Here is a 19437-nt window from a genome sequence, read left to right as displayed (position 1 = left end):
ACTTTTGATCATATAGTGTATCTGCTTATCAAGGGCACGATATACTTGCTTGATTGCAGGACTGGGACAGGGCCACGCAGCCTGGTGATTCCAATTGAGAAGTAGCAGCACCACGGTCTGAAAAGCCAGCAAAGGCTCGGAGAGTCATGGGCTGACCTATCACATCCGAATAACGCATGGTAGAGGACGGCAGGCAGCTGATCAGGAATCAGGCAGCCCTATAGATATGCTCGCAAAGCTTTTTTTTAAAGTAAATTGCCCACGGAATTTTTTATCAGGCCCCTTAACGTGGTGGGTTACCAAACAAAAATTGTAACGATTTACATTTCTGCTGAAGTTTACCACTTGGGATTGGATGCTATCAGTGCAAAAACTAATGTAGATGGAGGTAATATAAAAAACAGATTAATAGTTTTTGAATCTCTCCTGTCAGAAAGTTTATAGTTTGTGGTAACTGACTGAAGTCATCGAGTAAAACAGAAGTGATATCTGGAATTCTGGTTCAAATGGCTCTGAGCGCTATGGGACTTAACATCTGAGGTCATCAGTCCCCTAGAACTTAGAACTTCTTAAACCTAACTAACCTAAGGACATCACACACATCCATGCCCGAGGCAGGATTCGAACCTGCGACCGTAGTGGTCGCGCGGTTCCAGACTGTAGCGCCTAGAACGGCTCGGCCACCCCGGCCGACATCTGGCATTCTCCAATGAAGTGTTTTAGGCCCTCTTCGGGTTGAAATCTGTATAACCGATTAAGGAGACAGTATTGTCAGATTACTTGTACTTCATGCTGTCATTTACTGCCTTCTAAACCAACCAGAAGATCAAAACCAGTTGTCAAATTACTTAGACAAGGAATTTGTATGGTGCGAAAGGTGCCAGTTGTTTCTGAATTAGGAAATGTGATGTCACCCAGATGAGTACTAACACAAATTGATAAAGCTTCGCCGGCCGGTGTGGCCGTGCTGTTCTGGGCGCTTCAGTCTGTAACCGCGTGACCGCTACGGTCGCATGTTCGAATCCTGCCTCGGGCATGGATGTGTGTGATGTTCTTAGGTTAGTTAGGTTTAAGCAGTTCTACGTCCTAGGGGACTGATGACCACACATGTTAAGTCCCATAGTGCTCACAGCCATTTGAACCACTTGATAAAGCTTCAGTTACATGATCAGTCACACAAATTTAAAGGCTGACAATTCAAATAAATACCCAAGAACAAGAGCTGCGAACAACTTAAACTGGAACGATCACACGGATAAATTTAAGGCGACTGCAAACCAAAAACGGCGTATTACTGGCGGAATACTTAGAAGTTACAATGAGTCTATTGAAGAGACTGCCGCCATTATACTTGTCCCTTCTCTGCTATAACACAAGTGTCCGGCAAGGGATCCTTACTACATACGACTGACTGAGGACATCGAAAAAGTCCAGGGAAGGCCAGTTGGTTTCGTATTATCGTGGAATTGGGGAGAGAGTGTCACAGATGTGGTAAGCGAATTCCGCTCGCAATCACTAAAAGAAAGGTGTTTTTCTCTGGACGAGATCTGTCCACGATATTCAAGTCACCAATTTTCCCCTCTCAACGTGAAAATATTTTAGTGTGGCCAACCTACATAGAGATGAATCTTCATCGTAATTGGTTCGACGGCTCTGCCCTTAATGCTCCAAACATTCTCAGTTAGGGAGAGAACCTGCGACTTTGATGCCCAAGGCAGGGTGAGAAAGAAAAACAGTAGCAACTATCGCCATGTGCGGGCGTGCATTACGTTGATGAAATTAAGCTCAGGATGGCTTGCCATCAAGTGCAACAAAACGGGGCGTAGAATTTCATCGACGTACCGCTATGCAGAAAGGCTGCAGAGAATGACAAGCAAAGATACACTACTGGCCATTATAATTGCTACACCTCGAAGATGACGTGCTATAGACGCGAAATTTAACCGACAGGAAGAAGATGCTGTGATATGCAATTGATTAGCTTTTCAGGGCATTCACACAAGGTTGGCGCCGGTGGCGACACCTACAACGTGCTGACATGAGGAATGTTTCTAACCGATTTCTCATACACAAACAGCAGTTGACCGGCGTTGCCTGGTGAAACGTTGTTACGATGCCTCGTGTAAGGAGGAGAAATGCGTACCATCACGTTTCCGGCTTTGATAGAAGTCGGATTGTAGCCTATCGCGATTGCGGTTTATCGTATCGCGACATTGCTCGCGTTATTCGAGATCCAGTGACTGTTAGCAGAATATGGAATCGGTGGGTTCAGGAGGGTAATACGGAACGCCGTGCTGGATCCCAACGGCCTCTTTATGACTAGCAGTCGAGATGACAAGCATCTTATCCGCATGGCTGTAACGGATCGTGCAGCCACGTCTCTATCCCTGAGTCAACAGATGGGGACGCCGTCATGCGGTGTCATCCGCGGCATCCTTACAGTACAGTACAGTACAGTACGTCTCGTTTTCTTGCCTTTGATGCAAACCATCCTGAGCAAGACAATGCCCGCCCGAACACGGAAAAAGTTTACAGTGCATGTCTTCGTACTGTGAAGTCCTAGCTTGGCGAGCAAAGCCACCAGGACATCCACCTGGCCAGGAATGTTCACCATATGACGATCCAGTTTAACAGATTTTCCAACTATATCCCTTAAAAGGTCATCCAACGACTGTGTCAATCAATACCAATCCGAATAGCTGCTTCTATAAGGGTCAGAGGTGGACCAATGCGTTATTCACTTCTTCGATTTGTGAAACTCATTCTCTTGAATAAAAGTGAGCCGTGCGCGACTCGTATTCATGCCGTTTATTGCTTGGCATCTTGTCATTGCTGCTATGGCATCTCGTTTCTTATTCGATTTACTGGCGTCACCACTTTGTAGGCTTGCCTGCCCATGAGTGGCAGCAGCAGTGCTTATTGATACGAGTAATGCTGTACTATGTTTGGAGCGACCGCTAGTATTTCCGGGTCGCGTTGTGTGGAGTGGGCAGTTGTGAACGGACATCGGGTCTGTCGTGGTCGCAGCAGCGAGCAGATCCGTGCAGCGTGCGGGCAAGCTGGGGCCGCTGGCGGCGTGCTGCCACTGCCGGATCGAGGAGGGGTAGCTGTGAGAGCGACGATTTCGTTGCACACCGTACTTCGGACGTTGATGTTGAGTGAAGAATTATCTGCTAATACAACCTCAACTATTCTGAGATCTCGCCTTTGGTCGGCGGGTTGTTGCTCCCAGGGCCGCTGAGCCTGGCAGGAACGAGTGAAGTGTTTCGAGGCGGTGAAATATTCCAGCCGTCTTTCTCTATTTGTTATTCATCACTGAATTTAGTGTTATTCTTATTAGTGAAGTGCAACCAGCGGTATATCCTACCTCGTGGCCCTAACGCCCCAGTTATCTGCCCTGGAGGCTGGCGTACTTTTCCGGCAGTGTACCTTTCCTCGCCGTGTTGATGCTGTCCGACACGGCGTGTAGTTCGACAGCCTCTTGTACTGTGCATATATTTTAGGAGGTTTACCTTGGTTCTAGTGTTTCCTTCAGCATTGGGTATTTTCTGAAGACGTAGTGCTGTCTATCTCTTCGCCCTTGAGTGAAAATATTCCATCGTTGTATTGGTGATCGGACGTTAGGAGGATTGGTTACTCAGTCGGTCGGTGGTTAAGGTGCCCCTAGATTGAGTTGCCATCCTATTACGTGAGTACAACTCTTGGCTGGCTGGCTCACCTTACATTATGTTTGAGTGACCTTCCCAGGCCGACCCGTGGAAGACTTGCTGAGAACCGCTTGTCCTCATTCCTTAGATTGTGATACTCGTTTTAAGGATATTTGTAATTTTCCAATTGTTGTTGATGTGGCCTTCAGCAGAGCAATAATTTCACTTCTTTCATAATAAGGCTCTTTAGCCATGTTACAGTTTGTTTTAGCAACGAAGTATTTGTCTTAATATGTGCTATTTGGAATTGTCATTCTGACTTCTAATTCAGGCCTTCAGCCGTGTGTTGTTTGAGGTTATTGTTGGCAGCCTTCGGCCCTAAAATTGTGGAATTTTTTTTCTGTGATAAGTCCTTCACCCGTCATATAGTCAATCGTGTTTTTTTTAATATATTGTTTTAAAATTTTAATTTCTTTAAATAAAATTTACGTATTTGTTGTGCTACCGAGAGTAACCGCCGCGCAGAGTGGCCACGCGGTCTCGGGCGCCAGGTCACGGATTGCGCGGTCCCTCCCGCCGGAGGTTCGAGTCCTCCCTCAGGCATGGGCGTGAGTGTTGTTCTCAGCATAAATTAGTTTAAGTAGTTTGTAAGTCTAGGGACCAATGACCACAGCAGTTTGGTTCCTTAGGAATTCACAGTACATCTGAACATTTTTCGAGAGTAACTGATTACAGCCCCAACTACAATCGTAACCTTATCCTGCCCCATCCTGGGAAACCAGCTCTCAAAATTATCCAATTCTTCTGAAATTGTAATCATTTGTTTCTCTGTACATGTACATCACATATATTGATTTGCGTCCCAGTCACGTAATTCCTTCCTCGTGGGTCTTATTTTTTACCTTAGAATATATGTTCAAAGGAACGTAAGTGTGGTGTCACCGCCAGACACCACACTTGCTAGGTGGTAGCTTAAATCGTCCGCGGTCCATTTAGTACATGTCGGACCCGCGTGTCGCCACTGTGTGATCGCAGACCGAGCGCCACCACAAGGCAGGTCTCGAGATACTGACTAGCACTCGCCCCAGTTGTACGGACGACATTGCTAGCGACTACACGGACGAAGCATCGCTCATTAGCCGAGCAGATAGTTAGAATGCATCGCTCATTAGCCGAGCAGATAGTTAGAATAGCCTTCAGCTAAGTCAATGGCTACGACCTAGCAAGGCGCCATTAGCCTTACATAGTTTGATAGTTATCGTATGAAATGTCTCATCAAGAACGTTGTAAACAAATGAAGGATTAAAAGTTAAGTATTATCGCAGCTACGTACTTTTCTTGCTACCATTCATTACGTATCCTGTTTCAGACCTCTATCTAGCCTACGTGAGATTAACGCGTGCCTTTCGGCTACTTCAGTGTGGCGTAGCTGTCTTGTTACGCCACAACAGTAAGAATGAGAGGATTTTCTTATAATTCATTGTACTAGGGAGGATGAAATGTAAAAAATAATTAAAAACTATATATGTGAATTTAGAATGTTGCGGCAAATGTGGATAATGAAGTATTCTCGCGTTATCAGCCGAGTCAAGGCGTCGTTCTGCGATGCCTTGACTCGGCTGATAACCCGAGAAGACTTCATCGTCAATGTAAAACCACGCTCAGAACCGGCATAAGAATCAGTAAATTCTATACCTAGGTGTTGCGTTAACTCTCCACTCGATGAGTCCGAGAGGTGACTCTAGTGTGTGGGTACGTTTGTTTAATTTTTTCCCTGTTTCGTACTTCTAAAATGATGAATAAGGACTCAAGATAAAATTTAAAACGCTGTTTAAATCGCGACATTTGCATCTCCATAAAATTATCTTTCTGCGTACAAACAACGAATTCACCTAAACATCAAAAGTAGTATTCATTAAATTTGCTTTACAGTCATATCAATACAAAACCCGGACAAAACTTTAATATTAAATCCATTTTTCTCAACATGCTGTTATGATTCATTCAATTCATCCTTTAATTATGCACATCAGTGCAAAAAGATCTCCTTTAAGAGCTGAATTATGGCCAAACAATGTACTAAAATGTGCAGACTTGCGAATTAGTTCCGTGTTGCCATCAAACCAGTAACTTGCTCCAGACTTGGTGTGGTACCTCGGATAAAGTGGGAGCTCCGCGGGCGTAACAGACACGAGATGAGCTGTGTCCCAGCGAGCAGCACAAGAACACGTTGTAGCAAGCACACGTCACAGCAGCAGTTACGCAGGATTAAGTTCACACTGTTCAGAATTGTTTGCAGATGTCTGTATTAAAGACTGAAATTCCAAGGTCCTGTAGTACGTTTAATGCATGGCCTTTCGATGCTCTATGCATTACTACCATGGCTTTGTTCCGATCCTACCTGTGCCTCTGCGTTTTTAAGTGCGCAGTCAACGCGTTGCCGCTCCCCGTAGGAATGTTCTCTCGATCTTGTCGACAACATTTTTTCGGATTGTCGTAGATAAGGTTTAGCACGCTCTTGTCACTGTGTCTGATGCGTTGCTGGTCTGAACAGTGGCGGATACAGAAAAACCTCAAGGAGGGGGCGCTAAAGATGTCTTGAGCTACCTTTACTTTTATCGTACTTAAAAAATAATCAAGTCACATGTAAAGTTTAAGAAAGTTTTATTTAAACTGATTATACACATATACGAGTCTCGTAACAATACTTTTACTGAGAAATTACTACTAATTACTATTATTAATACTTCACAATCAACTGATCGCTCTCACCCTTGAAGACACTTGCACTTGCTGCAACTAGGACTTTTTACTTATTCATTCTTCAGTCTTAATATTTCTGCGTTTGAATGTAAACTAGCTTCCTATTCGGCGAATAGTCTGTATTTATAAAACTACTTACCGAAGGTTCTCTGTACAAGAAAACAGTGCAATTTTCGTGACTTTTCTCGGACAAATGCGAGACAGATTAACGTATCGATATCATTAAATGGCCGCGACTTCTCTCGTAGGTATGTGTTAGCTACCTATGTGCCAGACAGAAACGTATAAAATACGATGACGCGGACGCGCGTGCTACATAGGAAAGTACAACTACTTGATTACTCCATTCAGACGAGTGGACTGACGAAAGAAAAGAACGAATAGTGTGCTGGCTGACTGGCGGGGGCGGTGCGGGTGGCAACGCGATTGGCCCCGCAAGGGGGGTGGAGGGGTGGGCGGGCGCCCGCCTCCCCCCCTCCCTCATATGTATCCCCCACTGGGTCCGAAAACTGTATTGGTATTCACTTTATTGATGCTAAAACAATGCTTTCCGAACGTACACCTCTAAATGTTAACGCTTTTAATCTCCTGTTATACTCACGCATCCAAGTCGAGTAATTTTTCTGTGCTTAATTTTCTTGTACTTGCTACTACTGTCGCTATTCTATTTCCGTGACCTATCTGCGTAATTACTTGAATTTCTTTCTTAGTCCAACTCTAATCGAAACGTAGCTTCTAGATTGTCTGTACCATCATTATTAGTAGCAACCTGAGATCCCAGTGCTTGCCACAACATGTATTTATTACAGTTCTAGTAGTCCATTTCCTCGTTCCCCCTCCTACTGTCCATCTCCTCTCCCACACTGTCCATCTCTTTCTCTCACTTCTCTCTGTCCACCTCACTCCCACACCCAACCCCCCACTCCCTGTCCATCACCTGCCACATTTCCCTCTGTCCGTCTTCAACTCCTCATCTCCTTGCCCGTCTCCTCCTCCCCTTCTCTCTGTCCTTCTAGTAGTAAATAGAGGTTCTGTACAGAAAGAGCGTAGGAGACAATGGCAGTATGAGAGAAAGAGAGAGACACTGTGGCAGTGGAACGTAACTGAAAGTGGTAGAACATTACTAGGGAAAGAGTGAAGGATACAGTGCCAGTGGGAGTGGAATAAAAAGAAGGAGAACGTGGAAGTGTTAATGAGAGACATATCCTTGACAATGACAACGAGTAAGAAAATGATAGCGACAGTGCGAACAGACACCTGAGGTTGGAACGAATGAATGAGATAGTAAGAGAGAGCAAAGGGTGGATAGCGACAGTGGCAGGAGACGGTAGTAGTGGGATAACGAAGTAGATTGTGACTGTGAGACAGGAGACAGTGACAGAGAGACAGAAAGGGATAATGAGAATGAAATGGGCTGGATGAGCGACTTTCGGCGTTGGACTACTATGAGCAACTTACAGTGAGGGGCTAGTGAGTATTATGAGCGGCTTACAGTTCGAAGAGTTTGTGTGAGTGAGAGGCGAGTTGCTTGTTAAAAAGAAGGCGAATATATTGGCATGTCAATATTTTTAGGAAATTTGTCGAAGATGCTGAGGAAGGTAGAATGAGGCAGCTGGCATCCCACTTTTCAGTCTGAGTCTTGTAATAAACAGCAGCATATTCGCCTTTTTTGTGTTAAAATAGGAGCAACTTTCCGCTGGTTTTTATTATGTCTCAAAAGAGGATCTATCGTATAACACCAATAATTAGAGTGTTAATTAGCTCCTTCTCTGAAGGTGGACACATTTAAAAAGCATTAGAAGCGTTTGATACACTCCTGGAAATTGAAATAAGAACACCGTGAATTCATTGTCCCTGGAAGGGGAAACTTTATTGACACATTCCTGGGGTCAGATACATCACATGATCACACTGACAGAACCACAGGCACATAGACACAGGCAACAGAGCATGCACAATGTCGGCACTAGTACAGTGTATATCCACCTTTCGCAGCAATGCAGGCTGCTACTCTCCCAAGGAGACGATCGTAGAGATGCTGGATGTAGTCCTGTGGAACGGCTTGCCATGCCATTTCCACCTGGCGCCTCAGTTGGACCAGCGTTCGTGCTGGACGTGCAGACCGCGTGAGACGACGCTTCATCCAGTCCCAAACATGCTCAATGGGGGACAGATCCGGAGATCTTGCTGGCCAGGGTAGTTGACTTACACCTTCTAGAGCACGTTGGGTGGCACGGGATACATGCGGACGTGCATTGTCCTGTTGGAACAACAAGTTCCCTTGCCGGTCTAGGAATGGTAGAACGATGGGTTCGATGACGGTTTGGATGTACCGTGCACTATTCAGTGTCCCCTCGACGATCACCAGTGGTGTACGGCCAGTGTAGGAGATCGCTCCCCACACCACGATGCCGGGTGTTGGCCCTGTGTGCCTCGGCCGTATGCAGTCCTGATTGTGGCGCTCACCAGCACGGCGCCAAACACGCATACGACCTTCATTGGCACCAAGGCAGAAGCGACTCTCATCGCTGAAGACGACACGTCTCCATTCGTCCCTCCATTCACGCCTGTCGCGACACCACTGGAGGCGGGCTGCACGATGTTGGGGCGTGAGCGGAAGACGGCCTAACGGTGTGCGGGACCGTAGCCCAGCTTCATGGAGACGGTTGCGAATGGTCCTCGCCGATACCACAGGAGCAACAGTGTCCCTAATTTGCTGGGAAGTGGCGGTGCGGTCCCCTACGGCACTGCGTAGGATCCTACGGTCTTGGCGTGCATCCGTGCGTCGCTGCTGTCCGGTCCCAGGTCGACGGGCACGTGCACCTTCCGCCGACCACTGGCCACAACATCGATGTACTGTGGAGACCTCACGCCCCACGTGTTGAGCAATTCGGCGGTACGTCCACCCGGCCTCCCGCATGCCCACTATACGCCCTCGCTCAAAGTCCGTCAACTGCACATACGGTTCACGTCCACGCTGTCGCGGCATGCTACCAGTGTTAAAGACTGCGATGGAGCTCCGTATGCCACGGCAAACTGGCTGACACCGACGGCGGCGGTGCACAAATGCTGCGCAGCTAGCGCCATTCGACGGCCAACACCGCGGTTCCTGGTGGGTCCGCTGTGCCGTGCGTGTGATCATTGCTTGTACAGCCCTCTCGCAGTGTCCGGAGCAAGTATGGTGGGTCTGACACACCGGTGTCAATGTGTTCTTTTTTCCATTTCCAGGAGTGTATTTCGTCAGACACTTAAGTTTGGATCAGACTGCGGTGCAAGCTAACAGCCATTCCTGGACGCGTAGTTTTGCTAGTAGAGAAGAACTCTCGAGAGGTGACAATATTTTCCGTTACTTTAGCAGTGCTCCCACGGCTTTGAGAACGAATATCCGATTAAAACCTTGTGGTAAAATGAGACGCCAATCCGCTTATCTACCTTTGATGGGTTGTGAGCTCACGTTACAACATTCTAGCAAGCCGTAATGGACTTGCACAAAGATTAACGCTGGTCATAGAGAAAATTAAATTTTACTCTTGTAATATTCCGAAACCGTCCTTTTCCGCAGCTGTGCCAGTCTTTCACGGCCATCATCAGCTTTATCAGAGAACACATGCGGGCTAGATTAAGGCTGTAAAGTAGCCTCTGAGGTGATACAAAGTCTCATCTTTTTCCAGCTCACTGTTACTTATCAGTTTTCCTCCGAAGCATTACGTCTAATACGTATCCCGTTGGATACATGGTAATACAACAATGTTCTATCGCTAGTAATTATTTGCTAAAGAAATTGGGCGTATTGGCGATTAATTAGAGTATGATCTAATGTCTTAATGTTCCAATCCTTTCTACAGTGTCCCGGGGAGGAAAAGCGTGTGACATACTTCGCCAGTGCGAACAGCTGAACTCGACAACCAGATTGTTGTTGTCAGAGGGCTAATGCCTATATACCAGTACTGGATTTCACACTTTCATTCGTGTGATCATCATAAACAATATCAACGCGCCGTAGTGTAGAAGCAGCCATCTCAATCATAATTTAGTCTACAGAGTTTTCTTTCTCTTTATAAAAGAAAACATAGTGCACTACATATGGTACTTTCTTTTAATGAAAGATGGGCTAAGGTGAACATCCCCTTCTGTCTGTCTCTCTCTCTCTCTCTCTCTCTCTCTCTCTCTCACACACACATACACACACACACACACACACACACACATAAGCAAACAAACACTTATAACAAGGATTTGGTGCCTGCAGTACTTCCGAATAGAAACTGCAATAATTTATAGTAATCACTCACAGAATTTCGTGATTAAAAGTAGCCATGAAAGAAAGACTACTCATAAACGGAATAATTTTACCACAATCTTGACGCTGTGATGCTTCTGAATTGCAGCTGAATAAAATGTTTACAGGAACAGTGCAATACTGGCCAATGGTGGGATTTTCGTTAGATTATCAGTTTGTTAAGGTGGAAATGGATGGTCGTCAACTACACTAGCGTCACATTCAAGAACACTCACAAAGGACCGAGGATTTAGCCGTACGATAAGCAGACAGGTCACATCGAAGTCGACGTCAGAGTGAATTGGTTTTTGTTACTAGGTGTCAAGACAACGTCTGTGATGTAAACACAGTTTGAGATAAGCACAATTCTGAGATAAGGACAACGCCAAGAAAGTACCTCTTTATGAAAAAATTCTAACAACTATTCAACACTCGTTCGCGATATTTCCGCACCAGTTTGCAGAAGTGATCCAGAACAAAAATATAACGGCAGAAATGAAATGTAATACACAATGAAGCAACAGTTCCATATTTTCACAAACTCTGTTAAGATGTTCATCACACAACGAAAGGTTAACTTCAAGATGATGGTATTCCGGCTTCCCCTGTGAGAATCACGGACAGTGAATAGAGACAATACATCAGTTGTCTTCTGTGTTGTGATCAGTGTAACAATGTGCTCGAGCTCCAATTTCCTTTTATTATAACTTTTTACATGCACCCTAGATGAAATAAATGATCAAAATATGAAGCTGAAGAAGAGTAAACGATTATACGTAGGTAGTAGAATTTATGAAGTAGCTCTAGGAGAGACATTTCCCGCTAATACTGTAAATGCGAAAATGCGTTTGTCTCTTACACGCTTCCACGACTAAACCACCGAGCGAATTTTAACGAAATTTGGTGTGGAGACACCTTCAGCTTTGAGGAAGGACTTAAATTATTTTAGAAAGTGTGCAGTACAAGATATTTATCGATTTGAAGACTATTACGCGAATTAGGGAAACATATTTATTCTTTGAAACAGCTATTTAGTCTCTGACTTTTGAACTTTAACACATCCGTGAAAGTGCTGTTATTATTTGATGGGTTCTCCGTAATATTTGACGTAATGAATACGACGTTTATACCTTACTCAACGAGTTTCATCTATACGTCCATACGTTCATATTCGTCCACACCAATATCAAATGCGAAGGTACCTCTGTCTGTTACGTTTTGATGGCTTAACCGCTTACCCGATTTCTGTGAAATCTGGTATGGAGTTAGCTTGCACCCGGATGAAGAACAAACGCTATTTCATAAATTAAGAGACATAGTCGGCTTCTAAGAAGGTGAAGTAAAGAATCGAACGACATTTTTTACACCGTGAACATAAACTTTGTCGCATAATGTATAAGTTGTATACTGTATAGCTACTTTAGTAACACTATGCATGGATGAGCGCTCCTGCCCACGGCCCTCCACGTGATCTGCAATTGGAATAGTTAAATGAGAGGCGGGGGGGGGGGGGGGGGAGGAGAAAAGGGGGCACATCGGGAGTTCGGCTAATCCTCAGGGCAGGCACGCGAGAGCAGTTGACGTTATTGCACGTTCAGTTTCTCACTTACCATCACTCATCGTAACAAAACTACTGATACGCGATCGCTGTCGCGGGCTTAGTTGACTAATCGACTAACAAAAAAGATGAGAAAGAAATTCTAGAAGCGTGGGAGCACCGGTAATCAAAGCGATTTATTAAAGGGAGTAACAAAATGAACCACATAAAATATTGTTGAGTAGTTCTCCCCAGTTACATCACGTCGAAGACAACTGCCGAACAGCAGACCGCCTTCCATCACCGTCAGTTCACAAACGATGACTAATGTGCAGTTGCAGCGTAATGGGGTAAGAACCAGGTAAAGACCTGTGTGTTTCTTTTGTGGACATTAACAAGGCATAGAGAATTTTATTCATTAGAACTGCATGATTCGGAAGAATGCGTTATCAAACGTGTAACAGGAACATTTTTGAGTATTCATCATTGATTTTGCAGCTCTGGCAGCAGCCGAGTATGCAGACAAAATTACTGGATTGTCAGGCCTTTGAGTTGGGAAAAAATTCTTTGTTGGAAAATAACTTTGTGCTCTTATCGTCCTGAGTATGGTTGTTATTTCATCAGTGTGTGTGTCTGGTCAATTGCCTTGTTGTATTAATGCTAGTTGTGTGACCTGTTAATTGTTTCATCTACTGGAATCCAAGTGTACATTGATGTTTCATCAATTGGTATAACGCTTGTTGTGTCGGGAATGTCTATGTTCTGTATCATGTATGTTAATTCCTTTTGGTACGTACCTGGTCATAAAAAAAGCTCTTTTGAAAGTTGTTCCTACGTCTGTGTAATCAACGTTACAAATCATAATTATTTGAGTCTCCTAAAAATCTAAAATGAAGAGAATAGATGAGAAACATAGTAACTAATGGAGGTTGGAGATATTTGCTACACCCAATAATGCATAAAACTAAATTACTAAAATATGGACCGCACAGCATTGGGAGCACTAATACAGAATTGGATTATCGCTTCCATAAATCAGCTCGTGGCGGTCAGTGTTCTATGCGATTACAGTCAAACCTCGATGTGTTGAATCTGTAGGGAAGGCAAAATTCATTCGATGTATCGAGGGTTTGATATAACGAGGTTCCCGAAAGAAATAGTTTACAACTATGGATTTTTTTAGTTCTGTACTGTGATATTTTTCGTGTTTGTGTGCGATATAAGCCGATGTTTGGTTTTCGTAATACAAAAAAGAAATCAAGACAGATTCTTATACGTATTGTTTTATTTCATGTGAAACGGAAAACAATTTACAAGCTTAAAATAATACACTTTCATTGTAAGAAAATTAAATTCAACAGAAGGATATGCAGTACCGACATAAAAATTTTCAGAAATCATTGGCTTTAAATGAAATCTGTAATTTTGGCTTCCTTTAAACTTCTAATCATCTGTGAGTCAATTTCATTGCCTACTATTACGACGGATGAGAAGACATCATCCTCTATCTCCTCACACTTCTCCACGTCCACTCTGCTTGTGCCGAGTGCCACTTTCTGTGCAAATTTTTTTACTAATAATAGAAATACCTAAATAACGAAGTTAATTTTTTTGTAACCAGAAGTCAATTATTTTGTTTTTCAATTAATGACCCAATTGTGTAGTTTTATGTCTTCTCTCCTCTGAGTCCATATTAAGTTGAACTTACTTCCACGTTGTCGAGATCTACACACTTCTGTTAGGTGCTTCTTCTTCCGACGCCGCATAACTTCTCATTCTTGACCGTGTAGCACTCCGTCTCAGGCCAAAAGTGGCCCATCGGGACCATCCGACCGCCGTGTCATCCTCAGCTGAAGATGCGGATAGGAGGGGCGTGTGGTCAGCACACCGCTCTCCCGGTCGTTATGATGGTTTTCTTTGACTGGAGCCGCTACTATTCGGTCGAGTATCTCCCCAATTGGCACGACGAGGTTGAGTGCACTCCGAAAAATGGCAACAGCGCTTAGCGGCTCGGAAGGTCACCCATCCAAGTGCATGCCACGCCCGACAGCGCTTAACTTCGGTGATCAGACGGGAACCGGTGTATCCACTGCGGCAAGGCGTTGCCCCTTGACCGTGTAGGTAATGTAATTTTCATTTATAGGACTTCTTCCTCATATACAGGCAGCGGGTGTGACATGACCTTTTCGTGGTGTGCGGAAGAAAATAAAAAGGCTTCATATTTTTGCACTGACAGAAATTATTATTCAGATAACGTGAAAGCCACTACATGCATCTCTTATCTAAACATGTCCTATCTCCACGAGAACTCAAGACATAAGGTGACAAAAAATTTAATGGTGCCTTTACCATTTGTTCTCGCCTTCCGGCGTAGCAAAATACATCTTTTGCGGGCGCTTACAGCGGTTATCCTTGACTTTTCCTACGTTTTCGCCTTCCTGACCGTCACTGGCCGTGCTTCTTCGACCTCCCACTCCTCCTCGTCCCCTTCCTCTGCGTTATTTTTGCCACCTTCTTTCGCGTTCTCTGTCTTCACGGAGTCAAAAGTCTCGGCTTCTGTTAGTGATCCTGCTACCGCGACACTGTTGACCACATCCACTATATCTTCGAAACGAACGTGAGTAGTGTAAAGTGAGTCACCACCTTCGTCTATTCGTACCCGAAGTACAATACGACATACCCACTGCAACGCACATAACAGCGGTTTGCAGAGTGTAGGTGTAGATGTAGAATTATAACTGGATACGCAATAATATAGTAACAAATTAATATCTTGGATACAGTTTCAGAGAGGTATCGCTTGGTTCTCTTTCCCTTACAGGGATTCATTTGTTCAGATGTAGTATTGTAGTAGTCTACGAAACTATCCATTAGTGAAAATGCAAACAACTAGCTCTGCAGTTAACTGCGTTATGAGATACCATAGAGAATGGCTGTGTGGCGACAACAGGCTCAGCTTGGTAAGAGTTGACATGGTTCAGATAACTTGTTATGTAGTTGTGTAAAACGTGCCATATTTTAATGGAATCTTGGATTACTGCATTGAAAACTATAGAATGTTGTATCTGAAGTGAAAATGTGACTGTTCTGCTTTTGTTCATATTTGCCAGGTAAATAAAAAAACACGACTTACAATAGAATAAATGATAAATAAACTACTGTAGTTTGCAAGTATTTCAACTTCTCTTGCCTTCGTCTAAAGGCTAATTTCGCGTCAGGTGATACTGCATACAAATATCTCTTTGATGACTTCTTCCCGAAAGCTTCTTTGACCAGATCTAGGACATAATTAAACTGGGAATTATTTAAAATGAAGAACTCACAGAACTTCGTCTCCATTTAATAAATGTCGACTAATAAGTGTCATAAATGAAATTTTTGTCAAGCTTTGCCTTACAGACAGGATGTGTTTCAACCTTCCATTATGCAACTGTTGGAATAGAATGTCTTTTTCATCAGTTTTTTCAGCAGTAACTGACTGAGCGCGCCAAGTTTCCGCCACTTCCTACAGATAGCGCAGCTGCAGGACAGTTTCAAAGTGCCGTCTGTAGGTGATGTACGTTATAAGCAACGTGACTTCAGAATTTCTCACTGCAGAGAAAGAAACCGTGGGGAATATTCACAAATGTTTGTGGCAAAGTCTATGGAGCATCTGCTGTCGACGGAAGTACAGTTCCACACGGTCACGATTAAAACAGTGACCTGAATACAAAATAAATTTCCTTTACTTCATGTCCATGGTCACAAATTTTTGTCTGCAGAATGCAGGTTTCGGTTTATAACGACCATCTTCAGTTCTGCAGAAAAATATGGGAAAAAGCATAAATACACTAGCAGATTGTCTACAGCTTAAAACAAAAAAATGGACCATAATGAAAAATACTAGACATATACATGTGCATTTGTACGCTTTAAGCATGAAGACGCATAGGCCTACCTGTTTTACAAAAACATGTCCTAACATAATGGAGTCATAGTGGCAATGTCAAATGTTAAAGAAGCACTGTTAGTCGATGGGCACGGTGGGTGAGATCATCAGAAGGCGGTTCGGCGGAGTAGCACGATTTGCAGCGGTCGGGGAGACCATCCACGGCTGTCACACCTGACATCTTGCAGCAAGGTGGTGATGTCATTCGCCATTAAAGGATGCCATTCGTGGAAGCATTTTGAGGACAGTGAGGAAGTGCTTCACCCAGTGAAGCACTGGCTCCGCTACCAGGACAAGTATTGATACCGACAGGGCATACACGCCCTTGTCTCGCGCTGGAGGAAGGCCATAGCAAGGGATGGAATTACGTGGAAAATTGGGTGTGTAGATGAAACACCATTCTTTTGTGTGTGTAATTCTCATTATGTTCAATAAAGAATTGATGAAGAAAAAATGCAGCGCATTACTTTCTCGGGAACCCTCGTAATTCACGATCCTTAATTATAAAAAGGTGCGGTTATTTCCACAAAATGTTCACGACTGAGCTGCAACCTACGGTATTTGGCCGTGGCATGCTCAGACAGCGCGCTCGGCTCCAGCGCGCACAAATTAAGTACTTCAATTTGTCTTTTCTCCATACTGTCGTGAGATATGGCTTTCGTTTCAACTTTAAAAACAATTTCGATATACTACTTATATTTAGTTCGCAGCAACATCTCACCTAATACCAACGAAGCATAAAGTAGCCAGTGACCACATTCGTCACTGCAAACCATTTAAAATATATTCTACATAGTACTTGGATAGTAGGTATTACAGTAACTATGACCAACATCGACAAAATAGATACACGGGATAGGCAAAACAATGCGAACAGTGGTAGTAATCGGGTGGTTGTGTTTGACGATCAGCAACGCAGGTAAGGCTCAAAAATGCCGTGAGCACTATGGGACTTAACGTCTGAGGTCATCAGTCCCCTAGTACTTAGAACTACTTAAACCTAACTAACGTAAGGACATTACACACATCCATTCCCGAGGCAGGATTCGAACCTGCGACTGTTGCGGTCGCGCGGTTCCAGACTGTAGCGCCTACAACCGCTCGGCCACTCCGGCCGGCGCAGGTAAGGCACTTGTCGCGCTGGACTGTGGGTGTTCAGCACGGATTAGACATCAGCGCAAGGTTTTATACGAGTATTGCACACTCTTTATTTCCATTTAGAGATCGAGGTTGACGTGCAATTAAATACCTAACAGAGCTACGAAGAGGGCAGATTGTGAAGGCCGAATGAACTCGGGTATCAGTAACCAAGACAGCCAACTTATAGAATGTTTCAAGAGCAACTGTTGTAATAGCATATAGAACACATGGAAAGACATCATCGTGTAAACGTAATAGTGGCGCAAATCGAAACTACACGGCAGACATCATCGTACACTAACACGAACTGTGTCAAAACAACACATAACTACGGCGGTTAAAGTGACTGCAGAGCTCAATAGCCATCTTCGAGACCCCTTATCTATCGACGCTGCCGACCCAGAACTCCATAAAGCTGCTATACCGGAACCATAAGTGACGACAAGCAACGCAAAGAAGAGTAAAACATGGTGCCAGGAGCATAAATCCTGGACGGCTGATCAGTGGATATACGTCATATGATCCTACGAGTCAACGTTTTCGATATTTCCAATATCGGGCTTGGTTTACGCCTGGAGAACGCCAACAGAAGCCTACAATCCTGATTGCATGATTCCAACGGTTAAACATGGAGGTGGAAGTGTGATGGATTTGGGCAGCCATATCAAGGTATTCTGCTGGTCCCATCATTACTCTCAAAGGACGTGTTACAACCAAAGATTATGTGAACGTTTTAGGTGATCAGGTGTGTCTCATGATTCGATAGTTGTCACTAACAATGATGCCATATTTCAGGACTATAATGCACCCATTCACACAGCTAGGGCAATACAATCGTGGTATGAGGAGCATGCAACTGAACTGCAGCGTTTTCCCTGGCCAGCACAGTCCCCGGACTTGAACATTATCGAAACCTTGCGGGCGGTATTAGAGCAAATTTCAGCCTCCCTCGTCACTATAGGAATTAGAAGAGGCCGTGATAGAAGAGTGGTATAACATTCCGCCGGAGACTATACAATATGCCAGTATTCCAAGAAGAATAGCAGCTGTATTACGTGTAAATGTTGGTCCAACCGCTTATTAATAAACGATTCCCAAGTAAGTACAGGTGTTCACATTATTTTGTCCATCCCCTGTACTTCATCATCAAGCTATAATGTGGAACTATAAGATATGAAGATATCAACTTTTTGGGCCAATTAGTATCTTCTGAGTCGAATGAAAAGTATTCTACAGTGACGAAAACGCACAAAACTGAATGAAGTGGTTTTTAATTTTTTAAAAGAATAAGAGAATCTCTACCAAAAAATTAACTACATGAACTGCTTCATTTACATAGACCATTTTGTACAACGATAAATTCGGAAAACTCATTTTTCTCATATACCGTTGTCAGCCGTTCTGTGGAAACCGCTTCCTGTGTGGCGTCTCTCGGCGCTGAAAAACGCTGCCAAATGCCGCGGCGCGAGCAGTGTCGACAGACTGCTTTCTGTCTGGCCAGGCTTAACTGAGCATCCAGCACGTCGCGTGCACACTGCACACACTGTACACACACCTTCCAATTTTGCACCCCTGGCGCCCCTCACAGCTCGGCGCCTCAAGGGGCCACTACAAATAGTGATACGTTTTTGCATATATATTTTACACCTGTTGTGTCCCTGGCGACCCTTGGCCCCAGGTGGTGATTTGTTTCGCTTGGCTCTTAAACTGCAGCCATCTGCAGGTGGTCGCTCATGTCGGTACCAATGATGTGTGTCGCTATGGATCGGAGGAAATCCTCTATGGCTCCGGCGGCTATCTGATTGGGTGAAGACTGCCAGTCTCGCTAGCGGGATGAAAGCAGTGCTCACCATCTGCAGCATCGTCGGCGGGACTGCGGACCTTTGGTACAGAGCCGAGTGGAGGGTCTGAATCAGAGGCTGAGACGGTTCTGCGACTGTGTGGGCTGCAGATTCCTCGACTTGTGCCTTAGGGTGGTGGGGTTTCAGCTTCCGCTGGATAGGTCAGGAGTCCACTGCACACAGCACGTGGCTACACAGGTAGCAGGGGTTGTGTGGCGTGGACTGGGCGGTCTTTTAGGTTAGATAGCCTCGGGCAAGTACAGAAAGGGCCACACCCACAAAGGGTGTGGGGCAAAGTCAGG

Source organism: Schistocerca serialis, chromosome 5 (genome assembly GCF_023864345.2).
Source record: "Schistocerca serialis cubense isolate TAMUIC-IGC-003099 chromosome 5, iqSchSeri2.2, whole genome shotgun sequence".
Taxonomy (NCBI): domain Eukaryota; kingdom Metazoa; phylum Arthropoda; class Insecta; order Orthoptera; family Acrididae; genus Schistocerca; species Schistocerca serialis.
The sequence above is the reverse complement of the archived record's forward strand: the minus strand, read 5'-3'. Positions refer to the sequence as shown.